The sequence below is a fragment of the Copidosoma floridanum genome, unplaced genomic scaffold (genome assembly GCF_036245765.1).
Source record: "Copidosoma floridanum isolate Cflo_tuat_1 unplaced genomic scaffold, Cflo_Japanese_pri ptg000040l, whole genome shotgun sequence".
NCBI lineage: Eukaryota > Metazoa > Arthropoda > Insecta > Hymenoptera > Encyrtidae > Copidosoma > Copidosoma floridanum.
In genome coordinates, this window is record NW_028321917.1 from 4,397,154 (window position 1) to 4,418,272 (window position 21,119).

Sequence of the window (21,119 nt, forward strand, 5' to 3'; positions counted from 1 at the left end):
GCGAGTAGTTGAAATATTAGAATAATTTAATTTGGACAATTTTCAACAGAATAGGAGTTATATTTTATTTGCAAGGTTGATTAAATTGGTATAATTTATACAATTAATACTTTACTTCAACGCAAATAAATAATTAAAATATGAAAGAGTTATACAACAGTAATATAGAGATCTAGACATGCTGTTTATCTTGTTCTCCCATTTATGCGTGTTATTAGTGAATACCTGGAGATAAGCTTGACATGAAAGAATCCTAATTGTCTTTTCTTGTCACGAATAAATTTTTCGTTGTCCGAGCGATAGAGTCTTGAGCGAGTATACAAACTATCTGTATGACTTTGTTGCAGATTCCACACATCCTTGAAATAGATACCGATGCCACTGGCAGGATAACCGTACGGAATATCTTTTTACGAGCAGTACTGGACAATTTTCAGAAAAATACGAATTGCTCGTCAGTATATATTTGTCAATTGAAACTGCAGTTTTAATTTATTAAACAAAATATCTGATTATTTGTTGGAAAAATAATTTTAGTTTAACGTTCATCAAAAGAAATACCCTATCGGAGTGCACGAATAATTAAATCAATAAAATAATTAAATCAATAAAATTAAATTAAATAATTAAATTAATAAAAGATTATTTTATTAATTAATCCAGTGAAAAACAGTTGGGTTTCTTATCGCCGATGCTCACTCTCCTCAAAAATTAATTTTTTAATTATTTGTCAAATAATTAGTTGGGTTTCTAATCTCCGATGCTTACTCGTTTAAAAGATTATTTTGTAAATAAATCCAGTGAAAAACAATTGGGTTTCTAATCGCCGATGCTTACTCGTTCAAAAGATTATTTTATTAATAAATCTAGTGAAAAACAGTTGGGTTTCTAATCGCCGATGCTTACTCGCCTCAAAGATTAGTTTAATACCTAATTTCCAAAAAAACAGTTGGGTTTTTAATTACCGCTGCTTACTCTCCAAGGCAGATATTGTTAATAAATATACTGATAAACTATTGGGTTTCGTATCGCCGATGCTTGATTGCTTAAAAGGTTATTTAATTAAATTAAATTTTTTTTTGTGATTCAAGATTCAAATCCTAATTGAATCGTTATTATTTCTTGAATCTTTGAATCCCGTGGACAGCCCCTCGCTTTATGTGCAGTGGGAACTCGTGTTATCAGTTTTCTCTGAAATGAAAGGAGTTCCTGGGAGCGTTTCATTACAATGACGATCATCTCCGAGCGCGAGAAAAGGCTTGCCATACTTTTAAGGAAATATACATGCTACAAAAAAGCTTCAGGGATAAATGGTTTATTTTCAACCGGTAATTTACAGTGCAAGGTCATGATTACATTTCAATGCAATCATAGCTCGACTTTCGATTGGATCTTTTCCTTTAAGTTTATAAAACTCAATTTGGTATGTTTTCAGAAAATCATTTAATTATTCTTTGAACCTGACAGCTAATTGTAATTAGAGATAGATAATGGAACACATACATGTGTATGAAACAGAGGTTTCCAATATTTTTCTGCTTGTGAATAGTTCAGAAACCCCCAAATTATTGAATTGTGCGTAAATGAGACATTATTTGGCGCTTTTAACTTTATTCATAAAAAAAAATTGTAATAACTTTTTAAATATTTTTTTTTCCTCTTATAGATAACGTTTGCTGTGACGTTTTTCTATGTTTTCAATAATTCTCAACACTATAAAATTTAAGTGTCACTATAAATTGTGACCAATTCCATAAAACTTTGAAAGTTTGTTAATATCCAAATGTGCAATTGAGAAACAGGGGCGAAGTTTAAATAGAAAACTTACTTGTATCGCGATGTTTCGTTGACAGGTGCATCGAACTCTTCAGGCTTTATTTAAAAAATACATTATAATATCACAAATTGTGTCTGCCTTAATATTGCACACAGTGAAAAAAAAAACAGTAGACTACCTAATGCGTACAAAAGTAAACTATAAATGCATCGAACGACTTATTCACGCTTAAGATGAATCGGAAAGAGCTTCAGTATTGCTCTATTGTCAAGGAGTCGTTAAGTACAATGACCCGAATTCAACTACACATAGAATTACATGCGTGTAACTACCAATGTACACATTTGAAAATTTTTTTGAATGTATAACTTAAGTCGTAGTCTTCTCTTTTATAAATGTTGTGACTGTTGCAAACCAAATGTTTTCAGATATTAACCGATTCTTATAATTTGATCCTTTATCGGAAATTTCGATTTCATCCCACTTGAAAGTATTACTATTTTTCGCTTGATGCAAAAATACGACAGAATCACTTTTGTAATTTTTTTTGTGCTCTCTTGTTCTTTCTTTCTGTGCTATCTTTTTCTCACCCCTATGTTTTTCAGGGCAGTTGCCACACAAGATTTCGTACAGGAAATTAGTATTATCAAATTTATGTGCTTTGTCTTTTCGTGACTGTACGATATTATTTAATTTTTTATGTATTCTAGAAATTGTTGTACTATTGAACTTTTTGAAATGTTATTTTATTTTGTTGAACATTAAAGGACAGTATGGTAAGGAAATTATAGTATTGTCTTCTTTTTATGTATTTGTAAAAAAAATAGATTAAATATCCGTTCTCACATATAGCATCTGTCGAACAATTTTAACAGTTTCACTGTGAAATGACCAATTTGATAATTTGATGGCTCTATCTATTAAATTGTAAATAATAGTGACCCTTCCTTGTTCTGTATGACTAGTTATTGTAAAGTAGTCTCCTCTGCTTGTTTTCCACCCTTGCTTTCATCTCTTGTGTCAAATTACATCTCCATGGACAAGTCGTACTTTTTCTCTAATGTTTTCTTGCATACTATTAATGATAATTTGTGAAATAGCTTCTTTATGTACGCTAGTCCAGAATCACCAATAGCACATATGACTGTCTCTTTTATCATTTCTAACCTTTGTTTCAGAATTTGCCTACTAAAAAAAAAGGATGAAGAATTGTTTCTCCTGATTAAATAAAGCTAATTTAATATTTTTGATACAACTAAATAAATACTTCGGTTGGCAGACTCACTTTTGTCAATATTGATTTTGCAATTTTAACGTATGACCTGAACATCTTGGACATAATATTTCAGACTAATTTATACTTCTGATAAAGTTTTGATTTTGTATTAATATGTGCGCGACTTTAACAAGAATAATGAAGTTAAAAATATCTCAAAGCAACTTAAAGTTATACTTTTTGCTAAGTAAACTTAAAAAACTACGCCTCTCACAAATGCACCTAGAAAGGTGTACCTATCGTGAGATGCAGATCAATAAGAGTGAATGAATCGATGGCGATAAACGCTGAAGGAACAAAGAGGAAATCGACTATGGTGAAGAATAACTCACTGCAGTTAAATACGTGTGCACATAGAGTGCATAGATGTCACTTATATAGTGAGGCTCAATTATATGCAAGCACGCAGTAATTATATATACCTTTATCGTGAAGGTGCACTAATCTAGAAAGCAAACAGATTATTAAGTCAAGAGAAATGGAAGCTGATGTAGCTACCATAGAGTCTTCCATAGATCTGGGAGCATCTAATATTGTGTGTATTTCTGTCTGCATGTGCTCTTGCAAGGCAAAACAAATGCCCCATTGAAAATACCTGCTCATCCCAACTCTTATAGAGAGGAAAGAATAAAATAGAATCACACTGTGAAAGAGAGAAAGAAATAAATAAGTGTATGTATAAAAAATATGCAGTGCGATGGTAAAAACTTGAGGAGGAAGTATACAAAACTAGAGACAAGAGGGTGAAGAGGAAAAGAAGAAGAAAGAGCTTGGAGGCATAAATATAAAATACCTAGTAACTCTCCTACAAGAAAACTAGCTTGCAGGCTATCCACAGGTAACACGCTTCCTCTGGCCAACAACCTATCCTAGTAGCTTGATGCATGTGAGAAACAAAGTGGCAAGGCTAACTTACCTACATATTATAAGATAGAGAGATGCATACACGAAGGGATAAGATGAGGAGGAAGAAAGGTAAGAGAAACACAGAAGAGAAAAAGAGCGAGACCTAAGAAGCGTGAGACGCGCACATTCGTGCACTCTGACGCCTGTATACTACTTTATAGCTAAGATTAGCTCTGATATTAATCGTATCATGGAATGAACATAAATAGAGTTATGTAAGAATCTAGGATCTCTGGCAGCAAAGCGATATCTATACATATACACCCCTATAGGCAAAATAACTCGCTAACAAATTTTTAAGTCTTGCAAAATTTTGCCGACAGTTTACGTTTGGCCAACCTTAAGCCAACATCAGCGATGATAAAATCTAAAACTTAAGATTTAGCTTAACCAATAGTAAGGTAGAATTAGTTTTTTGACCCTGTAAATTCTGACTAGCTCGAAAAAACATAGAGTAGTAGTTACAATGCATAGTAACGAATTGGCATAGAATTCGCAAAAGTATACTTTTCAGCAAAAGCCACAAAAAAATAGCAAAAACGGCCAAAACATGTTTTTTGCGTCTAGAAGAAAACCCAAGAATCACACATTAAGAAGAATCTGGTTAAAAAGATGCACAATTTCAATACCAACAAAATGAGCCGGGTTTGGTTCATATCAGTTCAGCTGTTTTTCCGCAAATCTCAAAAACTGCCATTTTGAGCCGTTTTTTCAAAATTCAATAACTCACGTTCTATACAATATTAAGAACTAAAATTTTAATACCACGTAGATATTACAACTTTTGAAATACACACACAGTTTCTTCTTGATCAGTTTTAATCTTTTCGCGAACCGCAACAAAAGCCGAAAAAAGGACCTCTCCAAAAATAGTCATAAAAAAGTTGTTGTAGCCAACATAGATACATTTTTTAAACGTATTTTGCTTCGTCTTTATTTAATCTAGAAGTACCTAAAATGCCATTCATTTTTACCAATTAAAAGTATCTTAAATATCAGTTGCAAGATAAGGCTGGAGAATCACGATCCATTAATATAGGTGGATGTAGCTCTATATCTGTCATAATACACATAGAAATTGCACAATTGCATATAAGTACACCGAACAAACAAAAAAGACAGAAGTGAGACGAGATGATGCATGTATTACAGTATGGTCGGCAAACGTTACATGTGTGTCCACAGAAGTTTATACACATACACATACATTGAAGAAGATCAAAGATAACAAATGAGATGAGAGTGCTGAGCTAAACTATAAAAAAATGTTGCATCGTCCTTTTCACAACCTTGCAAAGCTTTCTTTATACTGTACGCCCTTTGTGAATGTATTCTTAGATTGAGATACATACTATATGCATTACATTATAGGTATTTAAAGAAGTTATAAACGTTTTTATTAAACACGCATGAGCTGACACCTATATCTTGACTTGGCTTATTGCTTCGTAATTATGATATCTGTATGTTTACAGCATATGCTGTTGCTTTACACAAATAAATAGCCAAATAGGGCTAATCCTGTCTCTGTACTTCTCCAAGCCATAAATATATATATATATATATTTTTTTTATATTAGAGTGCTCTACGTCCGACTCCTTTAATAAAGGCACTACTATGGGCACTTAGCACTTGGGAAAGGGACAAGGAAAGGGATGGGAGGCCTCCCATTACAGGAGGGGGGTAGGGGGAATTAGGCAATTTTGCTGCGAGAAGGTCGCCTAAGCCCTCCTCGAGGAGCATTGCGTGGTGAAAAAGCACATGTGAAAAATCACAGAGGTACTTGCCCGAAAAAGTCGCGCTATGACCGGGAATAGAACCACGGTATCCCGCGTGCCAATCCACGACCTAGCTGCGACCGAACCACCGCGCGCTCTTCTATATGTATATATGTATATACTTCACGAGTAGTAATTGCACTGAGATATATAAAATACCTGCCATGGTATGATGATAAAAAAAATTAAATATAAATTAACCTCAACTATCTGATTAAAAGTTTTATATTTTTACATTTTAATTACGCATGTATAGCACTCAATGTATGCTGAAAAAAAACATGACATTATTAGAGAACTCTAGAAGGCTCTAAATTCTTTCATATAGCTTGTTTTTAGAAATATCCCTAAAATGGCGCGTGTCACTTCTTTTTCAACTTTATTTAAGTTGGTTATCTGTACAGTAAAGACTTTTACACCACAACAGTCTCAATACTAGTTGCTAACGTGAATTCAACATCAACACTCAATGAGAAGACAAGCTCTACTCTTGTCAACCTCAGAATGGCGAATCAGATGGATACTCTGAGTTCATTTAACTGTAAAATCAATCGTACAGAAAACTACAAAGAAGCACTATAAATTAATATGGTCATGTACTGCCAAATGTATGAAGAATATTTGAATTTCAGGGTATGGAAACGAGAGAATTCAGGGTGAAGATATTTTGTCTCGTTACCTTTGCTCTTCTGTGAGCTGTTTTCTATCCATCAAACGTTTTCGCTTAAACTCTTGTCTATTTCGGCCATGCAACATTTCTTATCCCAGTAAACTCCAGCACATTAATTCATAGTTTTAACCTAACAGTTGACAAAACTAATCAAAACGTGTATTTTTTATTACTCTTTGTGACCCTCCTTACATGCAAATTCTATCATAAGACGATAAATACTTTGAAATACCAACAATAATAACCCTAACTCACAAGTCTTATTAATTATGATATAATATTTTAATAACTGATAATGATATACATACTGCAATGGTGCAATAGGAACTGTAAATATTTGAAATGTATCAAGCTCTTTTTACTTACGAATTACTTCAATTTACTAAATGAAAACTCAAAGTATTCTGGCTAGACATTCAAGTTAAAATGCTAAAATTTCTATGCAACCTATGATAGAGTCATGACTATAAGTACATAGTAGTTGTCTTACTTGTGAGCACAGTGCTGCCGCGCGATATTCATAATTATTCTAGGTACATTTCTTATATATTTGTATACATACGAGTATAGATTAATCTATTTAATTCTGAGATTTTCTTTCTACTTACAGATTATCTTGAAACAGTAAAACAGTTCTATCGTTTGTGTGTGTGTGTGTGTATGTGTGTGTGTGTGTGTAAGTTCGTACGGGCTTATGCATGTGTGAAAAAATGTGATGTAACTACATTTGATGTTTATAAAAACCCTTGAAAAAAATTAATTAGTTGCTAGTATATTGATAGCTCAATACAAGTAGAATGTTGTAGTAATAGTACCACTGTTACGGACGGAATGTGTGTATATTCTAGTGTTGAAATCATGCAAGATATTTCTGTTGTATGCGTTTATTATTGCAAATTGTATCATACATAAGTCGAAACGTGGTAGGCGTTGTCATGGAGAGATATAGTTTGTTGAATTTGATGTTGTAAATGTCAGTTTTTGTGTAATTATTCTATTTTCAAGTCATATATTATTGTATCTAAGGAAAAAATGAGTTCTTTCTTCATCTTAATTATTTCGTGCACGGTAGTTTTTATCGACTACAACCACATTAGAATACAAAGTTGTATTCGTGATTTGTTTTCTCTAACACATACTGATAACGGTTGCGTACAATTTTATGTGTCCTTTGCATGCAATCTTGACCAGCATGAGACTTCAGCAATAGGAGAATGACTTCAATACGATCTTTCATCATTCCTTTTTCTTTTCTCCGCTATTTTTGAAGCTTGAATCTGTCTTTCTAATTGGAATCAATTGTCTGGAAGCTTTAAAAAGAAGTTCCTCCTACTCTAAACGTCTACTGACAGTAGAATATTGGGATCTGACTAACACCGACAGTGCCAATAGCTCATGTAGATTTACACGAGACTAGTCTATGCTTTGCCCTACCTTCACCCAAATCGTTGTTCGGATCCCAATAATGTAGGCTAAGTACAGTGCCCCTACATTACTACAATCATACCAAGCAAAAATAGAAAATAAATTTTTTTATTTTTATTATTTAAGTCTAACGATAGAAAAATTTTTAAATCCGCAGTTGTGTTCTAGTTATTCAAAAATCTAATAACTTGATTACGAATGGAGTCAAAATATTTGTGCACCGAAAAACAATACATTTTGTTTTATCGTTATGTATTGCTGATAATCTTCGGTTGCACTCTATATCAGGATTTTCTGAATATTTCAAAATAAATAATTTCTGTTATTACTGTCTAATTACACATTCAGAAATAAATACGATTATGCTTGAAAAAGATTGTACTCTTCTCACCGTAAACAATTGTACTTAACATCTAAGTACTCATAATCAAAAAGATTTTGGAATAACAGCATAGTGTATCTTGCATAGAGTTCACGGTTTTCATCTGACTAAACATATTGCTTTGGACCCAATGTACGATATATTAAAAGGTATACAAAGTGACAATTTGACATTTTCCCGCGCGGGAAACTTCGATCTTGGCCCACGAGTCAAGCTTACCACAGATATCAGCTCCTTAGTGAAACTCATGTTATTTGGCAGTATCCCTCACAAAGGAGCAGCTTATCAACGTTTCCCATGCAGGAAACTTCGATCTTGGCCCACGAGTCAAGCTACCAGAGATATCGGCGGGGTACTGGTGAAACTCTTATTTGCCAGTGTTTGTACCGAGAAAATGACTACCAAACGATTGTCTGTCGTCAAATGTTGGGAGACGTAATTTAATAAGATATTTATAGTCGTTCTGTTGAATTTCCGTATAAGTTAGAGTCGCTTTGCCTATAGGACTTATGTGGTGCCCAAAACAAGCTTTTGGGGGCATATCGTTGGGACTGATAAAGCATTGTTTATAATAATATTGCTTCTTTCTAATGCAATAATACAGATTTTACAAATTGAATGCATGTTTTACATTCTGTTTTATTATTGGCTGGCTGTTGTATTAACCTGATTTGACATATGGAGCTGTATGGGTACATGGTATTCCATTTATATGACTGAAGTTAGCTTCCGTGGTCATGGAATTCCGTGTCACTGATTCGAAATGTTAATCCGATAGATTCAATAATTTACTATTTTAGACGTGAGTTTATAAAAAATAATCCTAATATGACTCACCTAATATTGTGGATTAACACGTTTCAAGCATCGAGGAATTCGAATACCCAACTAATTCTAACCAACAATTTATTTTTCTTCGGTATTTGATTCTTATCTTATAAATTGTTGATCATACGTAAGTTTTGATAGTACCAAAAGATTCCCTACTAAATTTTATCTACTAGGTATCAATTTTAGTATGATTTATGCCTCAACACAGGTTTAAAAGGGGTGTAAAAAGTCAAATTGTCACTTGTATGTAGGTATGATTTACAACACATTTTTAATTTTTTTATTTTTAAAACGAAACAGTTTACTTTGAAGGAAGTCCACATGAGAGTTCTACGATTTAATTATAGACTGGGTGGTAATGTAAATAGGCCACCTGAATTGAAAGAAAATAGCATAAAGAATAGATATATTGTGTCATCTTCTGAAATGTTGTACTTAGGCAAAAACTTGAATTTAATTCTATATTATCTCATATTAGATCCTATTGATGATTTTTGGTAACTATATTTACTGTTGAGAGAAATAGTTATCATAGTTGCTAATGACAAAATTTGTCCCTTAAATTATTAAGCTCTAGAAATAATAATTTATAAATATTTGTTTCTTTAAACATCTCTTGTCCCAAAAATTTGAAGGCCTAAACATCATTGTTTGATGCATTACCCTCGGCTCATGAAAATGTTTGGATCATTATAGAAAATAAGTTGCATGAGATTTGAAAGCAAAAATTCCGAAGGGAAAAAAGTTTTTGATAACACTACTAGTGTACGAATATAAATAGGACTATTACAATTAAAAATCAATTAGATTCAACTTATAGGTTACTGACAGTGAAGGCGAAAAGTCCAGTGTTAACACCAATAAATAAACCAATAAAAGTTCTCAAACTGCAAGACTGTTACGCATACAAGCATTTGATGAATGATGCTGTTCATTTAACTTCTAATGACTTGATGTATTATTATGATAAGTTATTAACAAAAAATTCTACTATTGTTGAATTTTCTTTTTTCTGAACTTTCATATTTGTATAATAAAAACTTTAAGGCACATTAAATGTTTAACGATATCGATTTTATTTGGTATGATTTAAATAACCGTTGTATTATGCATGTAGTATTATTATGTAATGGTTATAAACATGATTCTGTTAATTGAATTTAATTAATTATGATATGTAAATTGACAATTTCAATACAATTTTTAAATCAAAAATAATTATATTCGTAGCTACTCATAACCCATCTGTTTTTTAACTTTGATAATATTTATAAAAAAATAATTTTTTACCAAAACATGTTTTTAGAGTATCTTACTTACACTTAAAGAAGTAATTATTTATCAAATGAATTACAGTTAAGTAGTTTCAGCATTGTATTTGCATATGTAATACAAACTATGTACTGTAATGGTACTACATAAGTTTCAGGTTTCCATAAGTGATCAAGACATCATACTCCGACGCTGCAGGTTCAAGGTTCGATTTCCAGCGCAAGTACTAATTTTAAATAAATGTTGTATCAAATTTTCAGATGTAAAATAATACTTTTACATTATAAGAAAAATGTAATAATTAATTAAACCTTAATCACTATGAGAGTACTTAGATAATATACATTTAATCTAATTAATATCATTTAGCCAGATTATTTTTCGTTTCAGATATAAAAATAATTGTTTTCGAACATAGTAAAAATTATAATTTTATACCTAGAGCAAAATTTGCTGTAGTAGATAGAAAGTTTTTACTGAAACGTACAGTAAAGTTTTACTATGTTACACAGGAATTTTTGTAATGTGGGCAGTATTTCGCTACTTTCTGTATAGTACAGTAATGTTTAGTATACTTATAATACTTTTTCCTACAACACTTTTCTCAGTACACGTATAGTTTCGTACGCGTTATTTTAAAAGGAAACTCAGAACTTATACTTGCATGTTTGGCTCAAAAAATATCAACTCGTGTATACGTATGTATAAAAGAGTCTCCTCCAGAAGAAAGAGTAAGATATATCAAGAGCTGCCAGCTTTAAGTGTATCTACGAAAAAAAACTCATGTGTGAGTGTCATGTGAATCATCTATTTATGCGCCCAAGTGTCTTTTTCGGTGCTTATTTAACTTTTATATACATGTTATGTCTCTAATATGATTAAATGGAATTTTAAGAGAAAGTTATACTTACTACCGCGACAATACACTAGATATATTAATTTTTTATAGAGACTAAATAATAAAAAAATTGAGTTTTATTCATGCTTATACAACCAGATAAATAATAAAAATATTAAAGATTAATCGAATTAGTATATCTGCAAAATTGATAGCTGTGCCCTTTTTTATACGTTGAATTAAAAAAAAAATGCAGTCAAACATGTAACCTCAAAGAAAAATCACGTAAAATGGCATTTATATGATCTGTAGAAATTTCCCACTTTTTGTTTGTTTCAAACATTACTTTTAGATAAACCTGTTAATTTTTCATTATTTTCATTGTTTTTGTTTCAGTAACACAAGAAAGACGGAGTCAAGTATGCGTAAAAGCGTATGTGTAATCACATTCATATGAGAAAAAAAATTTCACGAATCAAAAAATTAAGAAAGAATAAAACGCCATAAAAATCAATTAATGTATCTACATAGAATACAAAAAAAATTTTTTTTATTTTTGAAAGTAAAAAAAATAATTAAAAATTGTATAAGCAACTGTTTATTTATTGTAAAAGTAACGAATAAATGTTCATTAAAACATAGAAAAGCTGCTCTGCTAAAATATACTAATTTCCAAATTTGAAAAAAAATCATTTAACTAAAAAAATTAGTTTATTAAATGAATAATTTATTTATAAATCAAACTAAATTAATTAGTAAAATGTAAATGGATACACGATCATTTTTTCGCATATATTTTTTCTCTGGACACCTTTTTGCAGGCAACGTTTCGCACCAACTTAAAAAAAAAAATTTTTGTTTTTATTTAAAAAGCTATTCAGTCTTCGACAAAATACTTTATAAATAAACATTTTGAAGGAGTCGCTCAAGCACTGCATTTCAGTGTCTTCTTCTACATGTTCCATGCAATGCATTTCTCTCTGCAATTCGTCGATAACGTCTCTGTACTTTCAGCCACTTTTTCTGCGAAGCAGCCTTGACTCTTTTTCTGGTGTTCAATTCAACTATCATACTTTTAGAGAAGGCCCTTCTGAACCTCAGAGATAAAAGAGCATAGGTCGGGATGTGCTTTTCCGACAACAATACTTATTAAACCTAATTTAAAAATTTTGCTTCAAATGGAATAAGCACCCTGTTACACGGACTCCTGGGAAAACCTCGTTACAAAAATTTATGATGCCCTTCTCAAAGTCGGTATCAATTCTTTGTGGTTCGAAATTAACGATACCAAAATTAAAAGCTGTACTGCTGACCGCTCTTAATACTGCGGTGTCAGAGATTTAATCTCTGGCGGTGTGCTGTGCACCTTCCTTCAAAGACAGTAGGGCGTACATAAATGGTATCAGGACGATTTCTTGGTCATCAACATTGCGCCGTCTTTCACGAGTCCCCAATATGGTGAAAACTTGAGCAAATATCGTAGGCACGACCTATATTTGACACTTCACTGGTAAAAGGCTCAACATTTTTCTATGACATTGTTAATTAGATTAATTACTTTCAATGATCCGTCAAGATACTACGTGTGGCTTTTGTTGAGTAACTGTAGGTTCCATTGATTTGCGAACACTATGACATGCCCATCCGCGGACGTCCCTGAGTCGTAGATTAAAAACCTTTCGTCAGCTAGGGCTATCCCAGAATTATGAACTCTGTTTTTGAATTTTTTCAATTTAGATTATTGGTGGCAAGTACGCAACACATCCGATTCAAATAAAATGTATACAAGTGATTAATAATAGGAGTAATTACATTTTTAAATGCATATACGTACATATAAATATATTAAAAATGGTTTAAATATACAAACCAGAAATAAATCGTCGTTGTTTAAATCTTGTCATAAAGTTTGAAGCATTATCTATTTTAGTGGAGCAGATCTTTATGGACGAGCCCATTTTTCAGGAAAGTAATATTCAACAAGGAAGCTGTGCCGTCAAAAGTGTGTGTGTCTCCTACAAATCTTTTGCAAAAAATAACGTCACTTCGTAGCTCAAGAGTATTTTCATCGATCTGTAAAAATAAAAATGAACTAATTAAGCCACTGACCAGAGTTTTGAATGATTTACATCAATCCAAATTGAGCAGTATGTATTAAATTGTAAATGAAAATAAATTTTCGAATTTGTGAGTGGCGCAATAGTTACACATGTCAGTTTGAGTATAACGGACGATGTATGGCTCTACGCCTTTTTTTCTCTATCCTCGCTGAAGATACGACCCCACAAAACATTGATGATACTGACATCGTATGGATGCCAAATTGATGCCAAATTCCATCACTATGATGTCTTTAGTTATCAGTTGTCAAAATGTTATCTTTTGACAACTGATAACTAAATGACGTCTTAGTGATGGAATTTGGCATCAATTTGGCATCCATACGATGTCAGTCATGATCATTGTTTTGTGGGACGTTTTTCCGTGATTTCAGGGAGAAAAATGCAACATAATCTCTCAAATAAGAATCACATTTACTGCTTATTTGAAAAACTATTTTGTCATCCTCTGCAAGGAAATTGCCAACCATGCAAAGGATATCAAAATACTCTTACTATGGGCAGTACATGCAATTTTTTTGTGAGGAATGTTGCACTTTGGGTCCTGCAGTCGTACTTTTGGTGGGAGTACGAGAAAAAGTTAACTTCGACACGCCTAGCGCAAAGAACTCTTTTTTAAACCATCTACTGTGGCTTTAAAGACCTCGATTTACACAATTACACATGCAGCTCACAGCTTTAAGCTCGTAAGTACGTAGTGCTGCTGCGCACTCGTGCAAGTGCATGTAAGTAAGTACGTCGAGATTTTACAGAGCCACAATAGATTGCTTCAAATCTAAGTGGCCAGTGCTGCTTCACTTTGTCAATTGGAGTTAAAATCCAGATGCTTTAATTAACAAATTTTTATTTTATTATTACATAAAGAGAAATGGTTTCTTTGTATTTTCGTAAAAATGTCAAATACTACAGATCTAATCGTTCTAAAATCTTGACAGAAGTTTAATGAAGAGTTACACTGTGTCATAAAATGTAAAAATAAATATAGTACGTTAGAAGCTAGAGTGGTGGGCTAACTTATAGTTTTGTTGTCAACAGTCCAAGACGAGGTCTAAGAGGTGGTTTATTTGTAATTATTGCCATGGTGGTGTACTTAAGTCTCGCTAAAGTCACAATGGATATAAAAACAACCAAACGTAAACTATGTATTCGTTGAGCAGCGGCGTTAGCTTATAGTGGTAAGCTTGCTTGGTACCGATACAACACCGTTCTAGGGGTTGTGTAATTCCAGGGTTTTTACTTGCCTCACAGGTCTTCGGACCTGGGTGAATGCGAAACAGTGTTAGGGCTACATAGGTAGGGATTAGCGGATCCAATGCCAGGCACTAGGCAGGGATCACCGGCCTTACCTAAAGTGTCAAAAACTATTGTTAAAAAACGTTATCGCAATTTTTTTTTTTCAATTCATGTAAAAATAAAAATTTAAAACTTAATAACGTTGAAAAATTAAGATTTTAAATGGCGATTTTCGCAATTTTTGCTCTTCAACTTCGCGAAAAATAGGTTTCAGAGAATCAAACCAGCACCGATCGATAGATAATCAAATTACAAACAAATTGTTTTTAGCTATTTTGTAGTACGATGCCCAAAAAAAAGTTATAAGCGAAATCCAAAGAAAAAATCCGGTTGATTTAGCCAGCCTACTTATTGTTTATATTTTATTGTGCCGTAACATATTGTTTATGATCGTTCATTCGTTAAAAATTAAAATATTAATTAAAACCATACCCAATTATTGTAGGTATAGTTATTCTAACGATAATTGCATTATCCTTGTACACAATATCGTTTCATACAGGGTATATTTATAATGATAATTATATTGTCTGCCATATTAATTTATAAAAGTATAACTTCATACTTGGATACCCAAGCACCCACTGTCCACTGGTTTTGATTTTTAATGCAATTATTACACCTGTATAAATTATATACAGATATATAATTTTTGCACGCAAATTACGGAAAACGGCGTTATCTCGACTGATATCTGTTTTCACAACATTTCCTTGATAGTACATGACATTCCGAGGGAAATAAGCCCCATCTCGAAGGTGTGCTTCACAACAAATTTTTTTTTTTCAAAATAAGGGACAAAATCGGGATATTTAGGAATGAATTTTTCCTAATATATGTGTTTTACACGTTTATAACATGAAATCGAATATGATCAATCACACAGTACTCTCATGAGCCTACGATTATTATCTTTTTTAATCAGGTATTGTAAGTAGTGTTGTTAGTATTAAAAGCCCGCACGTCACTTACATTGTCCATAACAAAATGATCTTTAGAAGATTTTCGCCTTTTTCCAAACACAAACATATTTTTTTTTAAATCTAGTTGCAAAAAAAGCTTGATTCTCAATCGCTCCTTAACCCCGTCCTGTAAGAAATCCTATTGCCCAAAACACCTCTATTTCTATCATAAAGTGCAAATATAAAAAAGAAGGACAGAAGGTGTCAAGGGATGGCTTTGTGCCTGCATGAAAAAAAAGCTCTTGAGCACATCTACCCTTTCCCACTTGCGATATCTGATATACAGCCCAGCGCATGCGTGACGATAAAAGGGAAGACTGAAAAAGCCGAATGAACATGGATCAAAAGAGTATGAGTGGAAGAAGGGAAGGGGTGAAGGGAACGCGGACGTCCGCATTGTTTCTGATGGCAATCTAGCCGACTCAGCTGCTGACCTACATATTACAACGCCGTATGTGTATATTACTTGAGATCCATAAATATACTTTGTCACTCTCCCATCTTGTACATACATGTACATACCTGTATCAAAGAATGTCCACAATAAATTATGTAAAAACACAATCACACACTATCCCCAGATAACAATATTCTCTATTCTATAGTCACATTTTTTTTAATTGATTTGAAACTGACAATCTAAAGGAACGTAATAAAGATATTTATACACATAGTTTAAAATTCAAAGTGAAATGGTCGAACATTTGCCTAATCCCTCGTCAAATATGTTTGACATAATTTATTAATCGAGATTGTTTATGATGTTATGATTGATTATACCAATAGTTGCCTTATCTCATAATTACTCACGCAACTTTAAATAATATTTTGGACGTTTCCTATTAGAAAGCAGAATTAAAACCATTAAGTCTACTCCAAGATTTTTATTACACTTACATGTTAATAAATATTAATATACTATTAAATTCAACTACTACATTATTGTTGATAAATTATTTTAGGTCCTTTATGTCAGTGAATTACGTGTCCATCTTTCTTTTGAAGAGATTTGTGGCGAGATTTGTGGAACAATCTTGAACTTTTCTAACATATCAAGAAACTTTTTATAATTTTTATCATAAATATACAAGCCATTTCCATTTCCTTGCTATCTTTTCCTCTTTTTCTGCTTCTTCTTCTTCTTCCTATTCTTTCTGATCTTTTTTTCAACCATTCTGTTTTCTTCTTGTCAATGAATACATGTATGCAGCACGTCTCACACGTATACTCTACTTATCGTCTTTTTTCCGTTGTTGGCTTTTATGCTTTTCTTTCTCCTTTTAAAAACTGCTCTCTTGAGTTGCCCGAGCCTTTACTAGCTTATCAGATCTACGCTCAATCACCTCTTGGAGTTTTTCTCTTTCTCAATTATTAATTTCTCACATTATGTCTCCTCTTCTCTTCTTTCAAATCTACTTCTATCTTCTGTTTTCTCATTCCTTTTCAACAGATGTATCTCCAAAGTTTCTTTTTTAAGCCAATTTTTATTCCCATCCAAGTAGGCACTTGCCATGTGGCGTCATTATTATAAAGTGACAGTCCTTTAAACGTGTATGTACCTTTTTCACGCACACTTTTTTTATTTTGCAATTATAAAGTACTTTCGTTTGATTAATAGTTTACGAGAGATGTTTAGAGTTCAGTAATTAAGTGCATTTAGATGAAAAACTGAGGGTTAAAGAATTATTAAGAAGACTTAAGTCTTCGTCTTGAGTATTTATACAATTTGTGCTATGCAATCATACAACCCGCGAGAATCTCTAATTTAAGTACTATCTCATCCGAGAGCAATAGTCTACTACTGATAAATCTACCAAAGCTTTATCCCAGCTTTTTTTTGCAGCAAAACACTTATCTTGTAAATTTATTGAAGAGGGTTGAAGTCTCACAGAATTAATGGTCGAATTTTTATATAACTGGAAAATAGGCCTCGGGATCTGTGTAATCTGAGATAAATCAATTGAATAAATTTGTATCAAATTGAATACAAATATAATAATTATAAACTCTTTAATCAATGAAAGTTAGATTTTGAAAAGAAATGGTAGTTTTCATACCTGGTGGCGCATGTCACCAGGGTAAGCACCAGGCTCCAACTAAGCCTGAGGGACTGAATAAGCACTAGGTACGAACCTCATTTATCCTACCAAGGGCACACCCAACCCTCAAAAACGCCCAAGGTAGGAAATAATATATTTCCTACTTTCAGCTTTTTTTATTAACATTTGGACGTTTAGTTCTCCCTCAGTGGGAAAAATAATGTTCGCACCTGGTGCGCATAAAACCGCGGTAATCACAAGAAGTTCTTTGGACCCTGCTCTTCAGGTCCCTCGGGCCTCGTGCTTGCCCTATGACATGCACCACCAGGTGCAAAAACTACCATTTCCTACTTAAGACGTTTTTTTTAACATTTAGACGTTTAGTACAACCTCAGTAGAAGAAATAGGGTTCGCATGCAACCAGGGAAAGCACAAAGAGTCCCTTGAGCCCTGCTTTTCGGGGCCCTCGGGCATCGTGCTTTCCCTGACGACATGCGACACCAGGTATGAAAACTACCAGTTCTTACCTATTAGGGCAGAAAGTATAACTTGCACCGAAGGACACGATTGTTGTATGTTTGCACCCGAGGTGAGAACGACATTTTTTGTACCGAGGGCGGAAAATGAGACTTTGCACCCATTGGCACATTTTTCGCCCACCAATTATTTCCTGTTTTTAGAGCGGAAACAAACTTTAGGCCCACCAGGGCCAGAACGTTTCTTCCCGCCCATGGGTGGAAAGTGTGCCCTAGGGCGCGAAGCACTGTACCCGAGAGACGAGATGGTAGTTTTCGTATCTGGTGGCGCATGTCACCAGGGCAAGCACCAGGCCCGAGGAACCTGAAAAACAGGGCCCAAGGGACTCCTTGTGATTTCTCTGGTTGGATGCGCACCAGGTGCGAGCCCTATTTTTCCTACTGAGAGCGCACTAAACGTCCAAATATTAAAAAGACGCCTAAAGTAGGGAAATCAATTTTTCCTACCTTGGGCGTTTTTGAAAGACTAGTGTGCCCTCGGTAGGAAAAATACTATTCGCCACATAAGCACTTGTCCGACGAAAACTACGATTTTTAAAACAAAGATTTTTCTGAGCGTAATGATAATAATAATAAGATGATGATCATATTCCTTGATCGTCGTTACTGTTACTCAATTCCGTACATTTTACTATAAATTTGAAATTTTTATGATATAACAATGAAACAGTAACGTAAATTATTACAACGATCACTCTATGTACTTACAATTCAATGCTTGGAAGAATTAAAAAAAATTTTAACAAAAAAATCGTCCAGCAGTAAGCGCAGCTGTCAACGCAAAGGTTCGTCATTCGGTAAAACTTGAAACTTCCGCGCGCCACTAGCAGACAATAGACTCATTATTCACAGGTGTATATGCTGCTTCCTCGGTACATGCGATTGTTTGAGCTCACACATGTACACCAAAAAATTTACGATCGGAAGGGAAAAAAAGGAGAAGAAATAGAATATGCCCGCAGGGTTGGGAGAAGCAAGAAAGAAACTGCCGCTATCTCTGATTATTCGGCGGGAAAACGTATAAAAACAATTATTGCGTGCAACCAAAGCGTCAGCAATAACTGTTTGCACTTGTTTAACATTATAATATAGATGCAGTGCCGTGCAATGTCGCATCTTATTAAGCGTGCACGTGTTTGTTGCCCTTCTTTTGTAATTAGCTTATTATTCTTTTCCTTCTCGTTCTCCTTTGTGTTACTAGTATGTATATAGGTATTTGTTTACATATACTTTAATCAAAGCAGCCTCAGCTAAGAGTTGTTCTCGTCTCTCCCAACGCTATCACTCCTTTCTTCCTCTCTTATATTAAGACGTTTACTACGGAGCTTGGCTTTCCTATCCCTTTCCGGGTCTAATTACCGCCCACACAATATGTTTAGTATCTTGGAGTACCGCTCTCGTACATACATATTATAAGCAGACGCTAACTACTCAACCATGAAAAGGCCACTTGTCAACTTACGCGAGCTCTGCGTTTCGGTCGTTATTCTCCGTTTGTATTCGCTATGCACCTATGTTAGGTGGCACCATCGAGTGAGAGAAATTATCTCTCGCTGAGATGGTCAGAATGCACGGAGCCTTATAAGAAAATTTTTTAATAAATTTAAAAAAAGGTTATTAAGAGTGAGTTGACCAAATAAATTAGTAATTCCAACGTATATTATGTAAGTGTACATTCATTAATTTTGTTTGGTGACAAAGAATAGCTATTTTCCGTAGGTGTGACGGCATGGCGAGCCCCCGCATAAAAAAATTTTTGTAAGGAAAAAATTTTTAAAAATTTAGTATGGCAAAAGTTTTGCCAAACTTTACCAATGGCACTGAGCCAAACTTTATTTGAACTTGTCATTTTTCATAGGCATAAGTTTTTATTGAGTTCTTAGAAAGTTCTTAGGAAGTTTATTTATATTTATTAAAAATTAAGTGGAAAATTTTTAAATATAGATTGATTTTAGTAAAGTATTTAAAAAGTTTTTTATAACTTTTTTAAAAACTACTTTAAAACTTTTTTTTCAGTTATTTCAAATTTTTTATTTAAAAAAATGATTGAGCAACAATATTTTAAAAAACGTATAAATTTGCCAAATTTTTATTAACTTCGTCTAATCAATAGAAAGAATTTTTTTAGAAAAAAAAGTCATTACCATAATTTATTAACTATAGGTGAACTGGCTATATTTTTTAAAATAAACAATAAATAATGTACAAGTTTATTACACAATCGATTTTGAATTCCATTATCCTGTTATTAGAGCAGATCATGGTAAGAATACAGCTGAGAGATCCTGTACCCCAATGAATAGAATAAGTTGCTCATAAACTGAATCCGTGAACCCTAGAAAATAAAAAAAATAAAAAAAAAATAAAAAAATAAAAAAAAAAATAACAACAAACCAGGGGGGATAAATGGGTCATGGGACCCACGGTAAGAACGAAGTTCTTTGAACATGACAAGTATAAAAACACAATTTCTCAGGTAACAAGGGGGTCGCCAGACCCATTGAAAGAACGAAGCTCTATAAACGTTAGTACTGCATTCATGTAGTTCACTAAACAAAAACTTGAAAAACGAATTAAAGAAAAAAATTAAAAAAATAGTTCAGTACTCACGATGGTTAAACTTCGTGAGTACTGTATTTATGCACGCCGTTCTCACGAAGTTCAACCATCGTGAGTACTGAACTATTTTTTTAATTTTTTTCTTTAATTCGTTTTTCAAGTTTTTGTTTAGTGAACTACATGAATGCAGTACTAACGTTTATAGAGCTTCGTTCTTTCAATGGGTCTGGCGACCCCCTTGTTACCTGAGAAATTGTGTTTTTATACTTGTCATGTTCAAAGAACTTCGTTCTTACCGTGGGTCCCATGACCCATTTATCCCCCCTGGTTTGTTGTTGTTTTTTTTTTTATTTTTTTATTTTTTTTTTTTTTTTCTTTATTTCTTGTTTTATTTATTTTTTTTTTTATTTCTTGTTTTAATTTTTTTTGATATTTCATTTTAATACATTTTTTT

At 33.1% G+C, this 21,119-nt stretch overlaps 1 protein-coding gene across 1 annotated transcript in view; it reads right to left on the minus strand.

The window, feature by feature from the left end:
- Window positions 1-21,119, minus strand: part of Mgat2 (alpha-1,6-mannosyl-glycoprotein 2-beta-N-acetylglucosaminyltransferase) — a 152,596-nt gene that overhangs the window by 97,139 nt on the left and 34,338 nt on the right. Inside the window, exon 2 of the mRNA XM_089597817.1 lies at window positions 13,027-13,229. The gene's annotated coding sequence lies outside the window, so the exon portion shown is untranslated. The remainder of the gene's footprint in view (window positions 1-13,026; window positions 13,230-21,119) is intronic.